Genomic DNA, 27608 nt, shown 5'->3' with positions numbered 1-27608 from the left:
TCCCCTCACAGTTCACATGCCTTATCTCGAGAGACTAGGCAGATGGAACTGCTGTGACTAGCTCACGTGAGAGCTTCCTCCTGAGGCAGTGGGGGTGGAGGGGGAGGTGGCAGGGTGGGGAGGTGAGGACGGCAGCCTTTCCTCTCCGGAGAGCTCAGCCACCAGATCCCAGAGAAAAGGTCTGGTTCTGTTAGCAAAGAAGAAGGAGTTAATGATTATCAGGTAGGCCATGGTGTCATGGAGTCCGACACCATTATTACTCCTGGTTTATAAGTGAAGATATCAAGGCTTAAAAAGGTTAAATAACATCAAGATCACACAACTTGGAGTTGGACAATGTTTCCATGCATTTCCCATTGAAAAACACAAAGAGCTTGTTTTTGTTCATGGTGGTGATCTAGGTAGATTGGAGAACAAATCCTGAAAGAAAATACAAAATGGCTAATGTGAGACTTAGTAAAGAATGGCCTTCTAAACATATCATTTCAGAAGAAAATACATCAGGTCCTATGACGCAATAAGGATATCATTTAATGTAGACAACAATTAACTTAGTCTTGCATTATCTCCATTGTGAACACACACACACACTCACATACACACACACATTAAATTTAATTTTTCTGACTGGTCAGTGAAATCAATTTGATGTGAATAAAATCCACTCTGGGCCAGGACAGGAGCTAGAGAGGTTAAGGGCTCTGTGTATGGCGCCTGTTAGACTTAAATGAAAGCTTGTTTTCTCTCGAGAGGTGTGTATTTTGTTGATTACAGCACCTGTACAAGAAGAATGACTCATCTCTGGAATTCCTGATTATGAGTTATTTCGAAAATTGGTTTTCACTTTCTAACTCTGGAGGCAGCAGTCACTTCCATTACTGTTCTCTCTTCTTCATGGTTCCTACTTTCCACGGAGGTGGTGGGTATATTTGAGAGGCCCCATATGTGAGGCAGCCATAGTGGAAAGGGAGAATTTTGAAGTGGAATTGCTGACATTACAGTGTTTTGACAGCTTGTCTTGAGGTGTGCTTTCTTTGCCTCCTCATCAGGGCAAACCAAGGATTAATAGTAGGAGTACCTTTTCTGTAATAAATGACGGAGTGCTTCCTACTCATATTTGCATTTTTAAACAAGAGAGTAAAGTTAATTTCTAGGCCTTGCCAATAGAACTCTGTTTAAGAGTGTTTTTCTGATCTGTACAGAAATGAGAAAAATTGTGAAAAAATTTTAATAGGAAAAAAAATCTATAATTTTAGAGTCTCTTTGGAGAATTGAGCTGGTCCTTTGCTTTTGTAAAAAATATCTCATAGGGGCACCTGGGTGGCTCAGTGGGTTAAGCCTCTGCCTTCAGCTCAAGTCACCATCTCAGGGTCCTAGGATCAAGCCCCGCATCAGGCTCTGTGCTCAGCAGGGAGCCTGCTTCCCCTGCTCTCTCTGCCTGCCTGTCTGCCTGCTTATGATCTATCTTTCTATCAAATAAATAAAATAAAAATCTAAAAAAACCTTATAAAAAATCTTATAAATGATTGTTGTATTTATGGAACATTGCTGTGGATGGACATTAAAATGGTTTCACTAAGAAAAAAAAAACTTGCTATTGAACAGCCCCTAGATTTTAATTAAAATAATATAAAAGGTAAAGTGAAAATTTCTAGGTAAAAAAAAAAAATTACTTGTTTTTTACTGTGCCTTAATCCTCCAATATGGGCTTAATACACAGGGAAGCATAGTAGTTAAAGAATACCAGTTTGGAATCAGAACCTCTTGAGCAAGTTACTTTCTATGCCCCTGGTTTCATCATCTATAAAATGGGAAATAATAAGGACAATACCTACCTCACAAAATTGTCAGGAGAAAATAATATTAAAATGTTTATGTAGCATAGTGCATGACATATAGTAACTATTTAGAAGTGTAGCTATTCAATTATTATTGTTACCACAGAGCTGGAGTAGAGCATCTTTTAACCTATCAATGGGATTCCTATCAAATTCTAGCAGAAGTGATTGTTGGCCCAACCTGAGTCATAGGAACAAAGAACTTGGAGTAAGGAATCACCTGAGGAGGCCTTTTTCTTTGGGGTAGTCAGATATCGATGTTTTAACCTCGGCATCTACTCAGCCTTGCACTGTTTGTCCAGTAATTTATGCCCTCAGTCATAAATATTTCCCGTTTTCCTTCTGGATTCATGATAGGCTTACTTTACACTTCTCTGTCCACTTTAGTTAAGTACAGCCCCATCTCTTGTATTAGCCAGCAAAATGAAGGTAGAAGTGCTCTTTACCACTTCCAGGAAGAAGCTTCTGAGAACCAGCATGCGATTGCTGTCCTGGGCAGTTGGCAGTGGTAGAAGCACAGAAATGGGGGCTGCACTCTTAAGCCTGGGTCTTGGGGTAAAGACAGTATGGGGGGGGGTCCTGTCCACTGACCTGCGATGCGCATGTAGTGAGAATGAGAAATAAACTTTGGTTCTACATCAAGATTTGGGGGTTGTTTGTTACCATACAGTATAACGTAGCCTATCCTGACAGATTCATTCTGGTTATCTCTTCAAACTCTAGAGGAAAAGCATATTATTGGTAATAGTACATAAAATATGTAGCCATTGGGAAACTGTAATTTTTAACAACTATTTTGTGTGTGTGTGTGTGTGTGTGTGTGTGTGTTATGTGTTGTGTTCTATGTAAGCATCAGGAGATAGAGTTTTAAGTTAAACAGATTTAAAAGTTTCCATTTACATTTCTTTTAAAGTAAGGTTTATATACAATTCATGTGGAGGAAAACTGACATAAAAAATTACCAACCTATTTTTTTTTTTTTTTTAAAGAGCGAGTCAACCATCTTGCCCAAGTCAGGACTCTTGAGTTCTAGGCTCAATGCTGTCATTGGAAAATGGTCCCTTTCATTGAGAGCTTACCCAGAATGATGCCTTATGAAGCAAAGAATCTTTCCAAGATAACAGACTAAGCCACACCCATGGCCTTTGTCTCTGATAAGAAAATGGTCTTCCTAAGCCCTGTGGCCCTGTTCCAGTTATAAACAATGACACTTGCTACATAGAGGGTCTTAAATAATGCGAATTGTATAAATGAAGCAGTCCACAGTTTTTCCAAATGTCTGGATTCTTTCATGTTTGCACTTTTAAAGATTTATTTATTTATTAGAGAGCATGTGTGCATGCCTGTGTGCAGGGTGGAGGGGTAGAGGGAGAGAGAGAATCCCACGCGGACTCCACGCTGAGGGGCTCCAGTTCATGACCCACGAGATCATGACCTGCAAAACCAAGAGTGGGACCCTCAGTTGACTGTACCACCCAGGCACTCCCATGTTTAATGTTTTTATTTTGGACACTGGTTTAAAAACATCTTGGCACTAAAACTTACCTCTCTTCTTTTGTAACACTTCGCATGTGGCTGACCGTGTGCCCACAGATTTAGGCTATTTTACTTGATATTTTTCACTGCCGCTTTTATTTCACTTGATTATTTCATTTGGGTTTCTAAAACTACATTATGAAATACCTTAATTATTTAAATTAGGGACAGATTAATTATCTCCAGTGTACAAACTCAAATTAATTTCATTATTAACCCAAGTTTTAAATTGATTAATCTTGGAGCGGTTAAGGAACCAAGTGGGGTTTTTTGTCATCCTCAAGGAGAAGGGCATATTTGATTTGATGAATCTCTCTCCATCACAGCAGTTATGCTAATAGGGGCAAGAAATTTGCAAGAAAACTTTGAATAGCTTTTATAAACCACCCAGAAACCGGTGTGTCTGGGGCTTCTGGGAGAACAATCTGTGAGTCATTTTAAAAAACAAACACACTCATAATCACAGTGCATGTTGTTACCATGGTAATTAGGCCTGTTGAGTTGGCTTGCTTATGTTCCTGTCAAGAGAAGAGGGGGAGAGGAACTGAGAATTCAGAGCTTGGACTCTGAGCTTCTATTTGCCTGTTGCAAGAGAGAGTTTAGGGGGTTCTTGAAAACGTACTGGCATAGTCATCCTAAGAGGGAAGTGAGGATACTCTGGCATCCTGCCTTTGTTATTGAATACAAGTTAGCCATATTAGTGTCGGGTGTTGTGATTCACAGGAGAGAAAAGGACCATTTGGTGTTCTCTCGGGGAGAAGGTAGGGGGAAGTAGGTCCTTTATCTCATGTATAATTATATAGAAGTCTCTAAGGTCTACCTAGGGAAGTGTCTTGTGTGTAGGTCCACAGGGCTCTAATGATCTAAAAGGCACCAGATACCACTGGCAAAATGTTATAGTGGATTAAGGGATTAAAGGATCTGTGTTATAAAGCGTGTTATTCTAGGGGCACTTGGGTGGCTCAGTGGGTTAAAGCCTCTGCCTTCGCCTCAGGTCATGGTCTCAGGGTCCTGGGATCGAGCCCCATATCGGGCTCTCTGCTTGGCAGGGAGCCTGCTTCCTCCTCTCTCTCTGTCTGCCTCTCTGCCTATTTGTGATCTCTCTCTCTGTCAAATAAGTAAAATCTTCAAAAAAAAAAAAATAAAGTGTGTTATTCTATTATGGGTACACACTGGTTTCAGAGCTGATCCCCAAGGAGACGAGGTTTCTTTTCTCTAATTTATGGAGTAGATGTGACTTTTTTTTATCTTGGACAGTCCTCTTATAATACAGGCCCAGATGAGGGAAGTTCTGTGAGCTCTGAAAGATCAGTCACCATTCCAGAAGAAAGTAAAATCAAAATACAACATTTGTTTGAGGGGGTTACCTGGGTGGCTCAGTCATTAAGTGTCATCATTAGGCTCAGGTCATGATCCCAGAGTCCTGGGATCGAGGCTCGGACGGGCTCCCTGCTCAGTGGAGAGTCTGCTTCTCCCTCTTCCACTCCCCCTGCTTGTGTTCCCTCCCTCTCTCTGTGTCAAATAAGTAAAATCTAAAAAAAAAAAAAAAAAAGTTTGAGGATAATCAACAGAGTTATTGGGCCACTGGACTTAACAGTAGGAGTGAGTCATTATGATTTTATCTGAGGGACAAACAATAGCCTTAAATTAAAGATACGAGTTAGTGCACATGAAGCTGTTTTTAAATGTTTCTAATTTTACTTTAAGAGGTCTAGGTATCCTCTTCAATGGAGAATTTTAATATGCTGACTAGAGTGTTATTTTTTTTAGAGTAGTCCTCGAGCAGATATTAAAGCAGATTTTATTTAAAGCTAAAGAACTTTTCTTTATTAAAACTATTTTTCAGAAGCCTTGAAATAAAGTGCCATGAAGTGTGATGAAAAGGTCATACAAACTCAGGGAGTTGATGTGTGATTTATGCCCTTGAGAAGATATAATAACTACTTCTTGCAATTGTAGATTTCATTTTTTCTCTCATATATGGACAGAAGGCACGTGTTGCTTGAACTCTATTCTCTGCTATCTTAATTTTCTTAAAATTACTAAACCATGCTTAACTTAAATTTTTTTTTTTTTCTGGTAAAGTATTTCATGGTGATCATTGAAAATTTGGAAAATACTTCAATTATAAAGAAATGATCCCCTCTGTTGATTAGGTTGATTGAACTGCATGTAACAGAGGTTTGATTTCACAGTGGGGCGACAGAAGTTCTTTCTCTTTCACATAATGACCCAGAGGCGGGTGGGTCCAGGGCAGGAAACATAGCTCTGTTCCCCAGGATCATCCAGGGACCTAGGCTTTTTCTATCATGTTAGTCCATCGTTTGAACCTGTTTCTCTTGATTTTTGATCTGAAGTGGCTTGCCCTACGGATCCACTTATGACCACCAGGAAGGGAGAACGTTGGAAAGGCAAGGGCAGGGCCCAAAAGTTGCGCAAATCATTTTTGCAGTGGTCCCACTGAACTTTGTCTCATAGCCACACACTTTGAAGAAATGGAGGCTGGGAAAAGTAGATATCCTTGACACATAGGATTCCTACCTTAAAAATCTATTATAAACCTGGAAGAGCAGAGCAGATAGATACTGGCCATATCTAGCAATTCCTGCTACTTCCATTATCCCTATAGGATAGAAGGGGCAATATGCTGTTTACATTTTGATGTACCTTCTTCCAATCATTTTCCAGAATAATCTAGATCAGAAAGATTATAACATTTACTAGAAGATATTATTTGGGATATATTAGAAGAATATTATATGTGAAAAATATAAAGTGTATTTGAAAAATTATCTTAGAAAATATACTGAGGTCACACTATATATAATTTTGTATTTTTTCACATTACTTTATATCATGTGTATTTTTCCTCATCATTTAAGGTTTTGTGTCTATTATTTCAAAGGTCCATCATGTAGAGTTTTTGTTTTACTTAATAAATTACATTACTTGTATTTAGGCTATTTCTAACATCTTGACAAAAATTCTTTGTCTACCTTTTGGATTTTTTTTTTTTTTAATAAAGTCAAGGAGTGCTATCACTAAGACAATGATTGAGGATGTATTGAGGATCTTGATGAAAGAGTCAAAACTAGGGGCACCTGGGTGGCTCAGTGGGTTAAGCCGCTGCCTTCGGCTCAGGTCATGATCTCAGGGTCCTGGGATCGAGTCCCGCATCGGGCTCTCTGCTCAGCAGGGAGCCTGCTTCCTCCTCTCTCTCTGCCTGCCTCTCTGCCTACTTGTGATCTCTCTCTGTCAAATAAATAAATAAAATCTTTAAAAAAAAAAAAAAAAGAAAGAGTCAAAACTATTTCCCTGGGAGGCTGCTAGCACCAATAATGCTGGGCCCTGAGCCCCCTTGGACAGGCCTCTTTTGCAAGTCCCACTAATCATTGTTACCCCTAGGATTCATTCTCTGGAAACAGATTGGTTTTGGCCCTTGGCTTTTTTATTTTTCTTTGCTGTCATTAATCATGAGATAATGCTTTCCTAATAACTTTGGCTCATTTTAAAACATATGATCCCTTCTGGTCATCTGGGAATATAATTGGTTGGGCTGAGACTCCAGCACACCTGGCAGTCTAAAGTCACAGGAGATCTTTATAGACATGGATATTCATTTGTTCCTAGGACCCAAAGTGAATTTCACTCAACATTCTCCGAAGTCACGTGGCCAGGGGTGTCCATGTCTCTGCTTCTAAACAACCTACACACTGTTAGACACTAAAGATGCTTTTATAATTCCTAAGTTGTCCAGATCTACCCTCTAAAAGGGCTGGATACACACAAGCGGAAATCCAGCTCTGTTCATAGCTGCTGGAACAAGAACGTGTTCTGCCTCTGCCCCTTTGGTCCTGTTGGGAGCAAATCAGGTTAGTTCAGGGAAGAACACTTCTTCTTAGTCATCTCACTCAGGCATCTCTGTCACCAAGAACTCTGGTTCCCTTAGGTTCCAAGCCTACTTGATGTTTCATGTTTTTCGGCAGGCCAGAGAAGTTCACGAAGAAAGAGACTCTTTTTTTTCGCATCTGCTTCTTATTTATTTATTTATTTATTTGACAGACAGAGATCACAAGTAGGCCGAGAGACAGGTAGAGAGAGAGAGAGAATGAGAGAGGAGGAAGCAGGCTGCCTGCTGAGCAGAGAGCCCGATGCGGGGCTTGATCCCAGGACCCTGTGATCATGACCTGAGCCGAAGTCAGAGGCCTTAACCCACTGAGTCACCCAGGCGCCCCACATCTGCTTCTTAAAAGCAAAAGTTAACACAGTGTTTGTGTCCTGGCTCAGAAATGCAAGCCTCTGAGACCCTCTGCCCTTAGAGCTATTCAGCCCTTACCACCAAACTCTATTTACAGAAACACTCATTTGCTTATTCAGCTCTTATGTATCATGTTATTTTTCCTTTTTATTAAGGAAAAAACAAGAAGCATTCATTTTCCTCTCTGCTTTCTCAACAGCCCAGATCTGCCAGTGAGCCTCAGGCTTTGGGAACTGAAGAGGTAAGAATTAAGGAATATTTTCTCCCAGGAGCTTCTTGAATCTAACCAGAACTTGAAGCAGAAAAAAAATATCCTAACTGATCCTGTAGACGAACACATTTAACATGTGATGTTTATCAACAAGAAATATGCATAGAGGCTTTCGCAAAATTAGCAAGACTTCAGGATTTAAGGAAAAAGCAGCTACCCTTGATAACAGTTAAAATCAGATGTCTCGCCCAGATTTTCCCATTTTCTTCTAAAAACCTGAGTTGGAGAGCCTTGAGGTCACAGCCTGAAAATGTATTCCTATGGCACCAAACCTGATTTGATCGTTTGCGGCTACTGAAGACATATATCCCCTGTGCAAGACAGACCTCATAGTAGATTAGATCAGAGAAGGGTAAGCCCTGTTCTTAACAGATTGGTTGTAGACATTGTAAGGGCTTTTCCAGCAGCAACAAACAGTAATAACAAAAGGTCAATCTGATGCTGTAGGGCTTTCTTCTTAAAGAAGCTGACTTGGCTTTTGAAAAGAGATAAAGCCATTGAATCTGGTTGTAGACTTGAAAGGTCCTCACCTTGCTGAGACAGGTGATAATGTGTTTGCCCTCCCTGACCTCTAGTCAGCAATGTGGATTTTCCTCCTATTTTAAAATTTAACCTCATTAGGAAAAAATTTCAAGCTTTTTCCAAAATAGAATAATATCATGGACTTCCAAATCCCCATCACTCAATTTCCACAACTGTCAACTCATGGCCAGTATTTTTCATTTATCCCACACCTATTTCTCTTCTTTCCCCACTGGACTATACATCAGTTGTTTGAATTTGGTTGTTGGATTTTTAATTGTTTATTTACATAACTATTTAGTGATTACAGGAGAGTACTAATAAAAAAATCCTACCTCCCTATAACCTGATTTAATTACTGGAGCTGGTCTTTCATCATGTATTTATTCAGCAAGTTTTGAGTATTTGCTAGTATTAGAAATTTAGAATCTCTGGTGTAGAGGGGCAGCTAGGTGGCCCCGGCAGTTGAGCATCTAACTCTTGGTTTCTGCTCAGGTTATGATCTCATGGGTTGTGAGATCGAGACCTGCGTCGGGCTCCACGCTTAGCAGGGAGTCTGCTTGAAGCTTCTCTCCCTTTGATCCTCCCCCCCATTCTCTCTCTCTCTCTCAAGTAAATAAGTAAATCTTTAGGGGGAAAAAAAAAGAACCTCTGGCCTAGAGCTTATTAGAAGAAAGGCCTGTGTGAGTGTGCTCTAAAGACCGTATATAGCTACCCCATAGTGAGGTTCTTTTGAATTTAAGTACTTTGTGTCTTATAAATGAGTACGGAGCCATCCTTATATTCTACCAAATATAGTAGTCCCCTTTTGTTTGTGGGGGATACATTCCAAGACCCCCCAGTGGATGCTGAAATTGCACGAGTACTGAACTGTATGTATTCTGTGCTTCCTCATACACACACACAGACACACATACACATATATGATAAAGTTTAATTATAAATTAGGCACAGTAAGAGATGAACAACAATAATAAAATAGAACATTTATAGCAATATACTATAATAAAAGTTATGTGACTGTGGCCTTTCAAAATATCTTACTGGAGGCGCCTGGGTGGCTCAGTGGGTTAAGCCCCTGCCTTCAGCTCAGGTCATGATCTCAGGGTCCTGGGATCGAGCCCCGTATCGGGCTCTCTGCTCAACTGGGAGCCTGCTTCCTCCTCTCTCTCTGCCTGCCTCTCTGCCTATTTGTGATCTCTGTCTGTCAAACAAATAAGTAAAATATTAAAAAATATATCTTACTGTATTGTGCTCGCCCTTCTTGTGATGACACATGGTCATAAAATGCCTACATGGGAGAAGAAATGAAGGGAATGACATAGGCATTGTGGTGAAGCGTTAGGCCGGGGATCACCTGCTTCCTCGCAGGTGACCAAGGGCCACTGAAACTGCAGAAAGCTAAACCTCGGATGAGTGGGGACAACTATATCACTAATAATGAAGATGGTCTTATATAAGTATTTGATGTTCTCTGTCTGATGTTTGTGTTGATTTCTTTCATGCTAATGAATGGACTTAAATTGCCTGGACAATCCAGGCAGACTTGCTCCATGGGAGTTGCTGGCAGGTGGGATGGGACAATTCTTCCTTGTACTCTTCGGTATTCCTCTTCTTGGCTCACAAAAAGCATGTGGCATCTTCCAGTCATTGTGATATCCACAGCACCCTAAGGAGACATTGAGGACTACTGTGTCTTTGCACACAACTTTAGAGGGGTTGTCCTTTTCCATTCTCAAGCATTTTTGCTCAATGCAAAATTACTGATTTCACTTGTGCTCAGTGGTTCCTTATATAAATGATCATGTGCTAACAAACTAAAGAAAGAAACAAAACGAAGTAGACATGTAAAGAAAAATGGTGTTTTGTGCTACTGAAGGGATTTTGAGCAAATTTGCTCTAGTACCAAATCTGTTTTTTTAAGTCTATATAGAGAAGTAAATTAAACACTGGGTAAGAAATGGTCAAATATTGGGGTTTAGGGCAATATACTACTAAAGCATCATGCAAATTGAAAAGCAGCAGTGATGAAGGTTGTATTCTTGTTTGCTGTCATAACAAATTATCACAAACTTGGTGGCTCAAAAGCAATAAAAATTACCGTTCTGTACGTTTGGTTCTGGAGGGATCTCTCTGGGCTTAAAGCAAAGTATAATAGAACTCCCTTTCCTTCTGGAGGCCCTAGGAGAGAATTCTAGAGTTTACCTTCCTCTGTCTTCCAAGCCAATAGCATTGCCTCTCTTTCTGTCTTCTACTCTATCTACATCTCTTAACTCTGAACGCTTCTTTGATTTTAAGTCCCCATGTGATAAGATTTGGCCCACCTGAATAATCCGGGATACTCTTCCCTGCTGAAAGTCCTTAATTCAAAGTCCCTTTTCCCTTGTGAAGGTTACACATTCACAGGTTCCAGAGATTAGGACATGGACTTATTTGGGGGCTATTCTGTCTACTACAAAGTGAAAGAGATTAGTTGTTCAAAAAAGCAGAAAGGCCTCAGGTAGCAGAGGTAGGAGTGTCTAACATTTCATTGTGAGGGGTGGAACAGGGTTAGGGTTCCCAGATTGCTGAAGCAAGTTCCTGTCTTGACTCTGCAAATCCTGTTTGTAGATACAGGCCCTGAAGGCTTTTACTTTTCTTGGAGTATCTGGCATTGGATCTGGTGGACAGGTTGAAGTCCCACAGCTTCTTTCTTGGCCAGACCTTTTGGTACTATGGGTGTGACCTCTGGAGAGCATGCTGATTTTGGAGTTCTTCTAACACTGGGGTGTTTGCCCACAATGTGCAGGTTCCAAGGTCTTTGAATAGTACCAAAGAAATGGGAGATTTTTATTTCATGCTGTTATGTCTGCCTGTCATATTATGCTATATTTATTAGGCTTTAAAATGTAGAAATTGGAGGAAAAAATAACAATATCTTAGAACCTCACTGTAGTGGTATTTATTATAGCTAATTTCAAAATATTGTTTAATTTCCATCATATATCAGGTAGGTCATCCCCACAAAGTAAGAAACCATTTCTTGCCTCATGAGTGAAATAGACCATTGGGTTATTTTTTGAAAATCATCTTGGAGTAGAATGTTGCTGGAAATTTTTGTTGGAGATTTTCAGCTATTTTTGTAGCAAATCCCCTCTCTATCCACGTTTAGACATTCCAACAATGCAGATCTGAAGACCAAACCTAGGACTAGCAATAAGCAACAAACCATCCTGATTTGTCCAAGACTGGAGGTTTCCAGGGACACAGAACTTTTGGTGCTAAAACTGGTCTAGTCCTGGGCAAATTGGGACCGCTGGTCACCGCACCAGATGTCTAACAAATGGCTCTAGTGGAAAGTAGCTGTCATGTCCATGAATTGTTAAAAGAGAAAAAATTTTTTAAAGATTTTTTTTGAGGGCGCCTGACTGGCTCAGTTGGAAGAGCAAGAGACTCTTGATCTCAGGGTTGTGAGTTTGAGACCCATGTTAGGTGTAGAGACTACTTTTAAAAAAAATTAGATTAAATAAATAACTAAATAAAGATTTTATTTTAAAAGTAATCTCTACACACATGGTGGGGCTCAAACTTAAAATCCTGAGACCAGGAAAGTAACTCACTCCACCGACTAAGCCAAGCGGGTGCCCCAAAATAGAAATTTTGATTAAACTAGGTAATGACAACAACCCCCAAGGTTTGGGTTGAAAATAGGAGTGATTCCAACTCTTAGAAAGTCTGTATCCACATATACATGCTTGTTCAAACCAACTTTAAAAAAAAAAAAAAAAAAGACAAACCCCAAAACACTGACTGTCAGATTCAGCACTAAGAAGAACCTGTGACATTTAGGAAGTGTTACATTTCATGCCCTACACTTTCAGTTCTCCAGTGTTATCAGCACCTTCCTACAAGATGCCTTCCATGAACACATCTTTAATAACTTCATCACTAAAGTGACCACAGTATCTCACCACATCTTTTTCTCAGCATGTCGGCGTGTTTGGAAATGATAAAAACTGAAGTTTGCCAAAGCAGCATAGGGCTCTCTCTCTCTTAGTTTGAATCCTGTCTTTTGTATGATGAAATGGAACTTTCCCACCTAAGAGGCAGCATAGACTGTCCAGAAAGAGGTAAGTATTAGGAAGATGATGTTGAAAGCCTGAGGGGAAGGGATTGGAATGGATTCTGTCTTGGTATGTTACGCAGCTCAAGAACTTGGTGCTTCTTGACCTTCCACATGGAGAGTGTGAGCTGCTTGCCCAGATCTAAGTAGCTGCATCTGGGTAAAGACTTGTTCAGTCCTTCTCCTTATTTCCATCATACACTGCCCTGTGTTAGCCACAGCAAGCCAGGCTGAGAAAATGGGAATACTGAAGGTCCTACGGTCTCACTTTTTACATTTCTGTGACCTTTATTTGGATATTTTTGTTCTTTAAGCCACTGGGACCAAGAGGACTCCAAGAACAATGAATTAGCTTCCCCAGAACAGACTTTTTTGACTTTCAGAAGCTAACACTCTTTTTTCTTTCTTTCTTTCTTCTTTTTAAATGTATTTAATTGTTCCCTATCTTCCAAACTGCCCTAGTTGGTAGGTATAAGGAATTCTTCAATAACCAGCACTCCCCCAACCACTACCACTTTCTTTTTCCAAGATAGATTGAGCTCTCTCAAGTCATGGAGGTCGGTCTGGGTTTCTGACAAGGAGAGGTCTGAGATAGAACGGTGGGTTATGTGGGTATCTTCCTCAACCCCTTTTTTGGGTTCCTTCCTTCTAGGACAACCAATCCTGATTTCATTTTGTTAGGACTAGCATCATTTCAGCTTTAGACCACTGCCGTTATTTGGCGAATCAAACAAGTTCCAGAAGAAATGAAAGCATACCCAATCAGTATGCGGTCATTTAAACCCAGATTCTTTTATTCTTTGCCAGTGAGAAATTAGAGAGTAAATAAATAAGAGGTCCAAATGACTACTCTGGGTGCATGGTTCCTTTGGGGGTAATAGAAAGTCTTGGAACTAGAGAGAGGTGATGACTGCACTGCATTTTGGATGTACTAAGTGCTGTTGAACTGCACACTTTAAAATGGTTAATGGTTAATTTTCTGTTATGTGAATTTTACCTAAAAACAAAACAAAACTGATTGGATTTCAAGCAGGGTCGGGGGAAAGACTGCTTCTCTCTCTCTTTAAATTCTGGAAGAAGTCTGAGCCATTTTAATGCACTCAGGTTAAGTTTCTAGACCAAAATTATTGTTCTATCCTGTCCCATTACTCAGAGAAGGTATTTAGACATAAAAGTGTCTGCAAGGCAGCACTGATGAAGAAATGCTCCAGGGGGTGAAGGAGGGACATCTCTGAGAGTTAAGACACTAGTTGTTCATTAAGATGTATAGTTTTTGTTACTAGATTATAGACTGGCCTATACACTTGGCAAAGGTGCTCACAATAAAAATTTGTTTTCTAAGTTGAACGATTTAAAACACTGGACGGTCTTCTGACGTTCATGGGATAGAGGTTGTGTCAACTAGGTTGGACCATTTTTTAATATCCTGTAGTTGCAGACTGCAGTTGGATATGATCAAATGGAAAGAGCCCAGATGTGATAACTTTAATGAAATGTGAGCAAGGTAACAAATTTCAGATACAGAAATTCCTTTTATTAAAACATCTCCTTTGACATCCCCGGGAGCTGTCACATGACCCAAGTCTGATGGGGACTTGTTTTAAGGGATGCTTACATAAGGGCTCACACAATCCTTGGTTTAATTATGAAGCTTTAACATTTTTTTAATTCCTTCTAGATTTAGAGGCAACCATTCTGACCTTTCTGCAGAGATGTAACTAGGCAACCAGTAACAGGACCTAGCCAGTACACAGCATCTGAACTTCATAGCCATTGCATCATTTTAAAAAATACCGTTTAAATCCGTCTTTTAGCTCTGGCCTCTGCTGCCGTGTAACCTTTCATTTCTTAGAAAATATCATGCAAATGCCCAAATGTAAAAGAGAATGGTTCCTAGAAGCCCAGCAGCCTCCGAAGTTCATAGGCAAGTGTGCCTATAAGAACAGCAGTAACAGAATTGTGAGGTAGCTGCACGCGCTGTGCTTTTATAGTTGGGAATTAAGAAGATAGCTTTCATGTTTGGTGTGTGAAGGTGTAAGAGTTTAAAATCATATCCTCAGCAGGTGGCAATGAATATTCCTCACCGTATGATTAATGGAAAACATGTACAGTCACAGAGATGAAAGCTGGCTTTTATTCTGATGACTTTGATTTTACTTTGCTGGAAGGGTGGTCACTAGAAAAACCTCGTTTGATCAATAAATAAGAACTCACTGAAAGCTTTTTCTGTGTCAGACCCTATACTAGGTATATACTGTTGTCCTTTTCTGTGATAGCCATGGTTTTAATTTAGATTTGTGTTATGAAAGGAATAGAATAGAAAGGAATAGATAATATTCAAGCAGTCGAGACAAACACAAATGAAAACTAGAAGTTTCTTTCCAAACACTAATTTTTAGCCCCACCCCCTGGAGGCTACCACTGTTAAGAGTCTCGTGTGCGTCTTCCAGAAATGTTCATTTTTTTGGTTAATCTGTATGGGAAAGGTGAGTTTGATAAGTGCCACTAAAACCATCTGTTAGTAAGCTGCTCTTCTGGACTCAGTCTTTTAATTTGGAGATGCTCCTTGAACTTCTTTCTGAGTTGTGCATTTTGAAAACTGAAAAAATATCAGCACCAAAGTGATACCAGTAAAGCATAGTGGGAGGGAGGACTACACTGAAGGATGTTACTGTGTAATTTTAGCCTCCCTTAAATTTACATTTACAACTTTAGTAATAAGCTTTCAGGTAGTTCCTTATAATTTTCAGAATCCTCTGGAGTACATTATCTCCCTTGATCATGTTGATGACCCCATGACCGTTCTCAGAGGATAAGTAAGTTGCCCGTGAGCACAACTGACAAGGGAAAGGATCAGGATTGAACCTGAGACTATTCTAAGTTCTATCCTTGTGCCAGACGACACTGATAACTGTTAGGAACAGAGAGACCCACAACGCCTTGGTGGCTCCTCCATGACAGGGCTGTGCTGTAAAGTGGATGGCCGCTGGACTTGCGCTCGGAAGATCTGGTTATGGTGTTATTCTGACTCTGCTCTCGGACAATGTATTTAATGCAGTACATACAAATTAGGGTGGCTGGCTTACTGCTCACAGTTTCTTCACTGACTCTGGCTATTCCTGTTTTGTTTGTTTGGGTAATACTGGCCACAAGGGTGGGGACTTGACCCAAGCTGGGGAAGCCACAGTATTTCACACCCAGACCACAGAAGGCGGTTCAAAGGGTGGACGTGACCCAGTGGGGGCCAGGGTTCTTCCTCTGGAATATTCCAACGCAAGTGGAGGATGAGGCCTCATCCTTCCTCATCTCAGGCCAGTAAGAGTCACATAAGGCCGTGTTTGAGTCTGCTGAAAAAAAGAAGTATGATGCCCAGAAAGGAAGCAAATGAGAGAGACAGATAAAGGGAAAGGAGAGCACTCACTAGCAATCGGAGACCATGAATTCGGTTGATGTGAGTCAATACATTTCCATTTCCGTTTTTTACTTAAGCTAATACAAGTTGCTACAAAGAGTTCTGAATGATATCTCCAGGTCTGTTTTCTCACCCGTAAAATGGGAGTTATAATATTTCCCCTGACTATGTTGGAACTGCTGTAAAGATTAGTTGAGATAATGAGTTGGAAAACACTGTAAAGTGTAAAATGCTGTACAAATGCAAAGCAGTATTATTCATTGATACGTTGCATTGACTTAGGGAAAATCAAAAGCATGAATTTACCACTCATTTGGAAAATAAGTAGTGAGAACATTATAAGAGCCATCTGGTGTTATGCAAAATTAAATGGAAGCTGCCAGAGTCCTCCCCAATTCTTTTTTTTTCTTTTTTAATCTTCTCTCAGATACTCTCTGAGTTCTTAGGCACTCATAATGAATACAAAGATAGAGCTTACCTTGCTGGCTCAAGTTAGTTCAGTGAGTTTCTCCCCTTGATCTGTGGCTGAAATCTTTAGCAAACAGGAACACACACACACACTCTCAAACCAAACAAAAATAGTCCCATATTAAATAACAACAACAACAACAATAGTTAGCTCTTTTTTACTTAAAAGATTTGTGCTATGTGACATTTTGCCTTCATTACCGAAAAATCATCAAAAGAAAATTAGCCTTAAAGTAGTTATGTAGTTATTCTAGTTATAGAATTTTCTTCATTTGGGAATTATACAGTTGGGTTAATTCTGGAGACTGGAGATTAGTTGTTTTGGGCTTAGATGGGATCAGATCCATCTTTTTCCTTAATGGACTTAAATCTTTGATATAGGCTTTCAGTAATCAAAATCTGTTTGAGATTATAATTTATGTCTGACACAGAAGCATCACTTCACTTTTATAGCATTTTTTACTATATATGATAATACCTCTCAATGAAGGAAAACAGATGGTACCTCTGAAATCTGCTCTCTTTCCTAGATTTGCCATTTAGGCAGTTTTTATTGTAGCAAACATCTCTTTTTTGTATTGATTGTTAGACTTCCCCAGAAGTGGTTTAAAGTCTCAATCTAAGTAATGTATGAAGAGATGCTGAAGGCGCCATGGAAATATGATTTATAAGCATGAAGAAGGATGATGGAGCAACCTGAAGATGTTTTACATCTCTCACATTTTAAAATCCGAGAAATGCCTCCGCCACCTTTCCTGTGCTCGTATATCTTGTGAATATATCTTTGTGTTACATGACCACCGGTGCAGTAAGTTTGAATCAGTGCTGTTTGAGCTCTCCATTCCACATCTCACCTAGCCATTGTATATTTTTGCCTGGGCTTGGTATCAACCCCATGAATGTCAGTGTTTTCATATAAATCGAAGACTTGGAGTTAAGTTCATTTTCTGAATAAGGCATACTCTTAGCCCTCAGAAAATGTCTGTTGTACTGGAAACATTTGGCATCTTCAAATTGGTTAATTTTAGGAGAACTTAATAAAGAGAATATTTACGAGGACATGGGCAGAGTTTAGGGAAAGTGCACTTCTCTTTGGCTCCTTTACTATTATGGGACTGAAGGGATGAGGGTGGGGAGGAGTGGCCTCCTGAGAGAAGCTGCAGCCTCCAGGAAAGGGGTGGAACCAGATTATAATGACTCTGGAGGCAAGGATCCCAGAAAACCTATAAGCTGAAATGATTCTTTTTCCCTCTGAATTGCTTATGCTCTCCATTGGCCAAACCCAACTGGAAGATAAAGAACAAACCTGCTTCTGAGTTCATCCATTTTAGTTTCCTGAGTCATAGAGCTTGGTGGAATGGGATGGAAAATAGGTCTGAAGGGGCAAATGGAAGATATCTAGCATAGGGAACCTTCATTATGAAATTCTTGCATGAAAGAAATGGCATTCCTTCCTCCCCCCAATTTAGCTATCTTACCAAAACAATAGTTTTAACCAACTTGCATTTTCTTCATTAATTTTACTTACTCCAGGCTATAGCCCATGATCAGAGTGGCCCAAGCACAATGGTAGCATTTGGACAAACTTTAGCTGTGAATGTACATGGTAGGATGATCTGGAGGTTGTACAGAGGTGAGGAAGTGACTCTGGTGCTTGTCCCATACAGAGAGGGGATGGTAACCTCAACCTAGAGCCCAAGTTTAGTGCTAGGGGTGTCCAAAAGCAGATAGACACCTCAGAGCAACTTTGACTCGTCCACATTCTTGGACCTCCCATATTTCAAAAGTGGAACCTATAGTCCCAGGGAAATACAATGCTCGGCTAATGAGTGAGTGGCTAGTTTTGTTTTGTCCAGCTTGCTTTTAATCTCAGATGAGTCATTTTCACTTCTTTGACCCAGGGACCAGGATTACTTCCTTGATCTAATCCAGATTAACTACTCTGATCCACTAAAAATGAATAAATCAACTGACTCGGACTAATCCCCATAATTGGAGAGGTAATTGTAGGAGCTCACCATGATAGGCAAGAGGAAACAAATTTGGAACACCACAATAAAGCATGAACCTCTTCTGTGGGCCAGAAAATTCCCTGACTGGGGAAGTGCTGGGACCCAGGGATTCCAGAAAAAAGAGTTGGGTCTGTAATAGGAACTGTGACTGGCAGTGTGGTATAGAGAAAAGAAGGTGGGTTTGGGGGTTAAGAGTAAGAGATCTCAGTTTAATACTGATGGCAGCCACCATGGCAAATTATTGAACTCTCAATCTCAAGTTCCTTTGTGCATAAAATGAAAATAATTTGACTTGTTGCAAAATTAACTAAAACCATGTATGCAAAACAAAGGCAGTTTTTTTTTTTTTTAAAAATACAGTAGTCATTCAGATACTTTTTTGGGGAGTATACTCACTTTTTTAAAAAGTTTCTTTACAGCTTTATTGAGATATTACTGACATACAGTAAATGGTACATATTTAAAGGTAATAAGTTTTGAATGAAGACACCCATGAAACCATCACCACAATCAAGATAATGAGAATTTCCATTCCAGAGTTTCCTCATACCCAATAACTGTCTTTCCTTCCCATGCCCATCTCCAGGCAGTCACTGATCTGCCTTCTGTCACCCTAGAAGAGTTTATGTTTTCTAGTATTTTACATAAATACAATCATATTATGTATGTTTTCTGGCTTTTGCTCAGCATGGTGGCAAGAGACACATCCTGGTTGTAAGGATCAGGAATTTGTTTCTATTATTATGGAGTAGTATTCTGTTGGATTGGTGTGCCACCATTTGCTCACCCACTGGGAGTCATGTTTTGTTTCCTTTCCCCTTCTTCTTTCTTCATTAATACTATAAGAAAAAACTTTCACATATTCCATGTTACCACAGTTGACCTTTTCATTGATATCCTCTGGGAGTAGGGTGGCTACTACAGTTGGGTATAAATGCAGATAGAACAGTAATTGTGTTTATTAATCCCTGGTTTAGGTTGATTCTGAACTGAAGCTCAGTTCCTTCTGCTTCCTCGGCTTTCTTTTGCTCTTTCACAGAAATAAGCAACCTGGGGCATACAGCCCAAATGTCCATCAACCGATCCCTGGATGAAATTGCGGTGTATCTATGCAATAGAATATTATGTGCATAAAAAAAGACTGAAATACAGATTCATGCTTACAGTGTGGATAAACCTTGCAAACATTATGCTAAGTAAAAGAAACCAGACACAACAGGCAACGTGTTATATGGTTCCATTTATTGAAATGTCCAGAATAGTCAAATCCATAGAGACAGAAAGTAGATTAGTGGTTAAAGGGCCTGGGGTGGTAGAAGGGGAAATGGGGAGCAACTGCTAATGGGTATGGGTGTTTTTTGGGGGGGGGAGGATAAATGTTCTGGAATAATAGTGGTGGTAGATGTATAACTGTGAATATTCTAAAAGTTATTGCACTGTATACTTTAAAAGAATGAATTTATACAGTGTGTATTATATTTCAATGAAGCTGTTATTTTAAAAAAGCAGTCTGTAAAACTGCTTGGAGAAAAAAATTCAACAGCAGCCATTAATTTAATTTCCCCCTTTTAAAATAAATTTGCTAACGGAAAACTCAAGGCTGTTTTCCTTATTGATCATACTGCATTTCCAGGTCTTGAGCACCACGTAGAACTTTCTAGCATTAGGAAGTAAAAATGTCATGTCTGTACATAAGTCATATTTTGGAGGTGGCTCAGTATCCTACTGTTTTGCTTTACTTGAGATGATAAGGGGCCTAGGGCTACATTGACTTTTTTGTCTTTTCCTTTCCTTTTAAAAATAACATGTATTCAGTTTGTCTAATCACTTTTTCCTTTGGCCTCTGTTAACTAGATGCAGGATATCCTGTCAATAAAGCATCTTAGCTAAATCAGAGTATTCACCAAGCTCCCAACAGCAGTAGACAGAATAGAGTGAGTAAAGTCGAAGTCCAAATATTCAGAATAATCCTCGGAAGGGAAAAGAAGCCGGTAGCTCAGAGTTTGTAGTGATTCAGTCAGAGGTATAACTTTGATTTCAAGCAGCTGTAGAGGATGGGAATCAAGACAGATTTCCTCCCTTTCTAATTGCTTTCCTTTACCTGGTGAAACACCGCCTTATTTAGAATACCCTTAGCTGCCCCACTGCTGTGAATCAGGACTAACACTGTAATGTCTGGAAATAGAGCTCCACGTGGTCTGCTCTCAATAAATCTTTGTTTCCTGGGTACTCGCAATTTGTAGTGGATAAAAGTCATTTTTATCCTACTCTTGGCAATCTTTTTTTTAGATTTTATTTATTTATTTGACAGAGAGAGAGAGAAGGCACAAGCAGGAGGAACAGCAGAGGGAGAGGGAGAAGCAGGCTCTCTGCGGAGTGGGGAGCCCCATACAGGACTTGACCCCAGGCCCCAGGGATCATGACCTGAGCTGAAGGCAGACACTTAACCAACTGAGCCACCCAAGGGCCCCTACTTTTAGCAATCTTTATAGCCATGGTTTGAGTATTGGTGTCATATGGTTTAAATCATAACTTAAATAAAATATGAACCCAGGGTGAAAGTAAAACCCATGGAACTCTACTCAGCAATGTTGCCTTTGTTTTTTGCTATAACTTAGCAAAGGAAATTTTCCCAAGGTGACATGCTGTTTATCTGGGGTTTTCTGTGATATTCTGTCCAACCTCTGGTGCACTACAAAAAAATTGCATAAGAGAAATTTCTGTTTTACCTTGATCCTGGAAGAAGTGGCTCCCAGGGATGTCCATCCACTTATGGAGTATATCCATCCATTCTAGAAATATATATTGTGTTATATTCTATATATCCTTTCTAGAAGTCTGTCCCTATATAGGCATAGATTATATCTCTTCATCCTAGAAATATGTCCATTCATGTATGTATTAAGCATCTATAATGCAAAATATGCCAGGATGTTTAAGTGACTTCTCCAGTAGTAGGACAGGCTTTGTAGGCGTAAGCAGACATTGACCTAGATTCTTTCTCTGTGGGTGTTCATGTGTGCCTGAGTGAAAGATACCATACGTCAGAAGAATACATTCACATACACACACACTAAAGACTATTAATAAAACACGCACACATACATTTCCCCCATCTTCCGCCCTCCCTACTAGTTTTAATGCTAAGTATCACTTTTAAAGACTCCCATTTTCCCATCGTTGTTCCTTTCCTTTCTCCCCATTCCTAGAAAGCCATGTTGTGGACTTTTTATCATTCCTCTGCCTTTTTTTTTAATTGTTTAGTGCTGCCTGTTCCTGAAATGGATTCATGCTTTTTTTCTCATTTGGAATTTATTCAAGATTATGTTTTAAGATTCATGCAGGTAGATAGCTATCATTATTTTTACCACTCTCAAGTATTAATTAGTGTATCGATACTGCTCTTGCACTGTGAGACATATGCCATACTTGATCCATTCTACCCATTTTGGTTGCTTCCAGCTTCTTGCTTTCATGAAAATGCTGTTCTGTACCCTCTGTCCCTCTGTACATCTGTCCTAGTCATCATCCATGAGTTTTCTAGGACGTGTGCGTTGGAGGTCACTTGCTAGGTCATAGAATATCCAGTGTTCAACTGTATTAGGTAACGCCATATTGTTTTGAAGTGGTTACACCAATTTATTATTCAGTAGTAGTGTAAAAGTGTTTTTGTTGCTCCCTTTGTCGATACTTAATGTTCTCTGAATTTTCATTTTTACTAGTCTTGTTGCAAATGTATTCTGAAATTCTTTGTTTTAAATAACAAAGAATTGGTTTGCAAAAAATTGGGTGGGGGTTTTGCTTTGAACTACCTTGGTAAAAGAGACAAGAAAATAAATTGCTTTTGGTTTGCTACATTTGATAAAGTTAAACAGACCATTGCCATAGGGGTACCTTGGTGGCTCAGTTGGAGTGTGTCCCTCAGGTTCAGGTCATGATCCCGGGCCCTGGGATCGAGCCCCACATGTAGGGTGCCCTGCTCAATGGGGAGTTTGCTTTTTCCTCTCCTTTTACCCCCCCACCTCCCTGCTCGTGCCCTGTCTTGCTCTCTCTCTCTCTCAAATGAGTAAGTTTTAAAAAAAGAAAAAAAAAAAAAAAAGACCATTGCTATAGATTTTGCCCCTAGATATAGGTGTTCAAGTAATATCCAGCTTGAGTATCTTATTTATTTGCTGTTTTTTCTTTAATTTTTTTCTTTATTTGATATTTTTAATTTGCAAGTTTAACAGGTAAAATAGTGCAAAGATGTATCAAGAGTTGTTTATTCACCCTTTGCTTCCTTATCTCCTCCCTTCTCCAGATAACCAGTGTCAGTGCCCCGGGCTGTATCATTTCACATTTTTTTCATGCTCATACATATGTAATAAATATATGTTAGATTGTGACCTATGAAATTGCCATTTTATTAGCTCAAAAGCTGTTGAATATCAGCGATATTTGTATAGCTCCATCACACACAAATATCAGTAATTTTCTACAGTGAAATAACGCACATGTGCACACTGTGTTTTAAGATTTCTCCAATATAATTATTACCATCAACTATGTTTTTACATGATAAATGTCACATTCACACAACTCATTGGTATGGATCTGACGCACTCATGTTAGTGAGTGTGTAGTGTTCACAGCCCCGTCCCCCATGGAGAGAAATTAATCTTGTCTCCCTTGGTTGTGGTTGTATTTTCCTGGACGAATATGTCTTTATACATCAGTGCTTCACTCTGGTTGAATCCCAGGGCAGAGGTATGGGGAGGAGTGTTGTTGAGTCAAAGGGGATATAGATCTCAAATTTTAAAATGCGTTACCAGATTTCTTTCCAAAAGAGTTTACAGTTCAGGCTCCTGCTAGCAAGTAGGAGACTGCTTGTTTCCTACATTCTGGTGACCACTGGGTATTATTACTCTACTGAGTGAAGAATGCTATTCTGTTTTAATTGATATCCCTTGATATCAATTATCAAGGTGAGGTTGAGCATATTTTCATATGCTTTTATAGCTCTTTTGTATTTTTTCTGTGAATTTTTATTTCTTATCTTTTGCCCATGTTTCTATAAAGGTATCTGATTCCTCAGTTTGTAGGGGTCTTTTGTTTATTAGTGATGGTAAGACTTGGCTCTTTATGTTGTAGTTACTTATTTCTTGGTCTCCCATTTGCCTTTGATTTTTTTTTTAAGATTTTATTCATTTATTTGACAGCGAGATTCTGCGAGAGAGGTAATACAAGCAAGGGGGAGTGGGAGAGAGAGAGAGAAGCAGGCTTCCTGCTGAGCAGGGAGCCCGATGCGGGACTCGATCCCAGGACCCTGGGATCATGACCTGAGCTGAAGGCAGACGCTTAACGACTGAGCCACCCAGGCGCCCCATCATTTGCCTTTGATTTTGTTTATATCTCTTTTGCCATTCAAAAAATATTTTTTATATTTAGTCACGTGTATGCATATTTTTCTTTACAGTTTCTTATTTTGCTTAGGGAGGTTTCCTTTATCTAAGATAATATAAATATTCTCCTAACTCTTCTTCTAATACTTTTACTGATTTATTTTTATATGTATATATTAAATCCATCTGGAATATATTTTGTATATGGTGTCAGGTAGGAATATAACTTTATGTTCTTTCAAATGCGTATCCAGTTTGATGACACCATTTATTTTAAAGATTTTATTTATTTATTTGACAGAGATCACAAGTAAGCAGAGAGGCTGGCAGAGAGAGAGAGAGAGAGAGAGAGAGAGAAAGAGAGAAGCAGGCTTCCTGCTGAGCAGAAAGCCCGATGTGGGTGGAACTCGATCCCAGGACCCTGAGATCATGACCTGAGCTGAAGGCAAAGGCTTAACCCACTGAGCTACCCAGGCGCCGGCCAACACCATTTATTTTAAAAATGCTGTTTTCTCTACTGAATTTCAATGGCACTGTAGTCCTATATTGTTTCATATATGCTTATATCAATTTCTGTATCTTGCCTTAGAGTTCTTGGGTCAATCTCCTATTCCTGTGTCAATATGATACTATCCTGATTTCAGTAGTTTTGTTTTAAGTTATAATATATAGAAAAGCAACCAAGTCCCATTTCACTCTTCTTTTTCAATATTTCTTGGTGTCATTTGGCTTTTTTTTTCCTCCATATAAACTTTAAGTTCATTTTGTTACAGTCAAAAAAGGGGTAAAAATCATTGGAGATTCTGATTAAAACTGCGTCATATATTAATCTGGAAAGGATCAACTTTTTTTATATTCTTTTTTTCCCCATGTCTTTCCATTCCAAGTCTTGTTTTATATATTTCAAAAATATTTTGTAATGGTTTTCAAATAGATACTGAACGTCAAAAAAAAATGTGTTCCTCAATATATGAGTTTTTGTTTCTTTTAGAATTGATAATTTGGTTCAATGGCTAGATGTAAGATAAATATAAAAATACATAGCTTTTTTTCTCTTAGTGCTAAAACTTGTCCTTAGACTAAAATACAGAGGAGTTCCTAGTTTCAGTCCCCAGGGATAGATGTGATAAGCTGACTTAAAGAATAGTAAAGAAGAGCTTAGTGCTACTTGATCTCATTCCAGCGCTGCTACTATGGTACAGCATTATTGTAGGTGAAAGCAGCTCTCTAAGCTTTGCGTGGTTAAGCATGTTGTTTCTTCATTTGGCTCTGGATTAGCCAAGACTTTCTTAAAAGTAGGATCTTAACAAAGGAGACTAATTATTTACATTTCAGTTTTCGTTGAAACATAACTTTATCTGTTGAACAGAGGCTCATAAAGACAAAATCTTAAGTATAAGGTAGATGAGGAATATTACTTATTGTAGAATTTTATCCTAAGTTTAAAAAACACCTACAGTACTCCTGTATTTACTTTTAAAGGATAGAATTAACAAGTAGAGATTTTTTTGCCCCTTAGAAACCAATGGCTTAAGTAGCAGTATAGACAGCCTTCTTCATAGTAAACTTACTAAAATGCCAATGAAAATGTCTCAAAAATCTTCAGTAAAATAACCTTAGTATTCAAAAAATTTTTTAAAAAAGTGAAAAAGAATTTTCAAAATAACCCAACTAATTTTTAAATGTTGGAATGCCAAAGAACAAAATGATGAAAGAATAGAAAAAAATTAACTTTGAAATTGCTTGGTACAGAACAACCAAAATAGTCTCAGTTGGAATTCAAGAAATGACTTAAATAGACTCTACATGATAATAAAGAAGATAGAAAACCATGAGACAAACGCCATGTAGTAAAAATTGGAATAACAGTAAGGACATTTCTAGAAGTAGTAAAGCGTTTACATAGAGAACTTCCAAATAGTTAATTAGGCAAGTATGCTTATTAACTAGAGAATCAAATCCAACATTAGATGGCTTATGTAAATAAGTATAAATAATGGCAGACCACAATGACTCATGGCTAGAATTGAGCACGGTGTTTTAAATTAAAAATAATAGAGTCAGTACTTAATCTAATAGAAGAAATACATTTTAAAGAATCAGCAACTGAAGGTAAGACGTGTTTCCAGAATTGATCCAAGTCTTAGCCTAGACATGGATGTTAACATCTAAAGAAAAATATCAAGACATTACTTATAACATTTTCAAACTTCAGTGAGGAAGAAATCTTACAACAGCTGGAAGAAAGGCCAGATAATATTCAAAATACTGATTTCAGAAGTAGCTGCGATTGAGACTATAAACTCTCTAGGGAAATGAAACATCTGCAGTTCCCTTTATGGAAAAAAATTATCCAGGCAAGATGTCATTCATTTGGGAAAGCTAAAGAAAGATTTTCGCATATCCCACCAACCCTAAATAGTCACTGACCTTAGGCTTTGGGTCCTAAATAGGAATTTCTTCATATTGTGGCTGTCTTATCAACTCTGAGTATGAGAGAGGAGAAACCCTAAATAGAAAGGATCAATACTTCTCTGACCACAGACCCACTGCAGAGTAAGACTTGATAGAAAACGTAAAGGGAACTAATATTTAGAGAGTATCTACTATGTATCAGTTTCTTTATGGCACATCATTTTATTTAATCTTCACACCTCTGGTGGGATGATCCCCTTGTTCCAGATGAGAAAACAGTCTCGGATTAAATAATTTGCTTTGTTAAGTAGTCGTCAGAATTTGAATACCTGTCTTTCTGACGCACAAGAAAAATAGAAGTTTCAGAATAACAGTCCAAAGATAGAACAAAATAAGATGGAGAAGGGCTTTAGCCCATAGCTCAAATGTCCTTTTTTCTCAGAAAAAGAAGCCTAGGAATTTTGGGCTTTCCATGGCTATAATTAGAAGTTAACAGAAAAATCAATTTGATGATTATCATGATTGTGGGCATGTGTGTGTGTTAGCATACAGATATGGCTTAGGTAGAAATAGTTTTATTCACTGCTTTCTTCCCAACATATTTCAAAAGAGATGGGAGTGTATATACAGTGTTTGGTTAATACCAGTGGCATGTATTAAGCAAAAATAAAAAAATAGCAAAAATAAGGGGAAATAATGACAGGTGATGGTCCAGATATAACAATCCTAACAGATATAACTTATCCCACATGAAAAAGATGCACTCAGACGTTCATATATTAAAATATAAGGTTGGGCTATGATACATTAATTAAACAATAAGGAAACTGAGAATAGTGATATCTGAGTACTAGTATCACAACAAAATGGCTAAAAGGGAAAAGTGTTAAAAACAAAAGGAACAAGCAAATAATGTTGACATGCACAAGTAATGGTATTAGGTTGGGGTCTGCTTTGGGTGGCATCGTTCCAAGAGTGAAGGTTAATTTACCATGGAGTGTATTCCAAAAGCCCTGAGAGCCAGGGAAGAGCTTTGGCCTCTTGAAATTTAGGAATAAATGTTGTATACCTCCTGGTTTACTACTACGGAGTAGAGTTAGACAGTCAGGCTTTATCTTGACTCAGATATAGTGGAGTCAAACCATTCTCTCACTTATAGTTAGGAAATATAGGTGTTTCCTTGGTTTGGTCATCTTGGAGACAAAGATGCTTCCTAAGGTCAGCCAGCTGTAAAAGAGATTGCTCCAAAGCTAACGAGAATGGAACTGGATTTGGAGGCAGCATTGCCGCATTGCACAATTCCAGGGAGAATAAGTCCGTGATGCGAAAGGGGTGATGTTAGAATTAAGAGGTTATACAGTTGGAACCAAGTTTCCAGTTGAATCCATACTCT

The 27608-nt window shown here is 38.9% G+C and overlaps 1 protein-coding gene across 2 annotated transcripts in view; it reads left to right on the top strand.

Moving 5' to 3' along the window:
• GNG2 (G protein subunit gamma 2) overlaps positions 1-27608 on the top strand; it is a 112634-nt gene that overhangs the window by 9237 nt on the left and 75789 nt on the right. The window contains exon 2 of one of the 2 annotated variants that reach the window (XM_044229827.1): positions 7832-7873. The exons of the other annotated variant lie outside the window; for it this stretch is intronic. The gene's annotated coding sequence lies outside the window, so the exon portion shown is untranslated. The remainder of the gene's footprint in view (positions 1-7831; positions 7874-27608) is intronic. 2 annotated transcript variants of the gene reach the window in all.

The sequence above is a fragment of the Neovison vison genome, chromosome 13 (genome assembly GCF_020171115.1).
Source record: "Neovison vison isolate M4711 chromosome 13, ASM_NN_V1, whole genome shotgun sequence".
NCBI classification, from domain to species: Eukaryota; Metazoa; Chordata; class Mammalia; order Carnivora; family Mustelidae; genus Neogale; species Neogale vison.
Note: the sequence above shows the minus strand (reverse complement) of the source record. Positions and strands in the feature narration are given on the sequence as shown.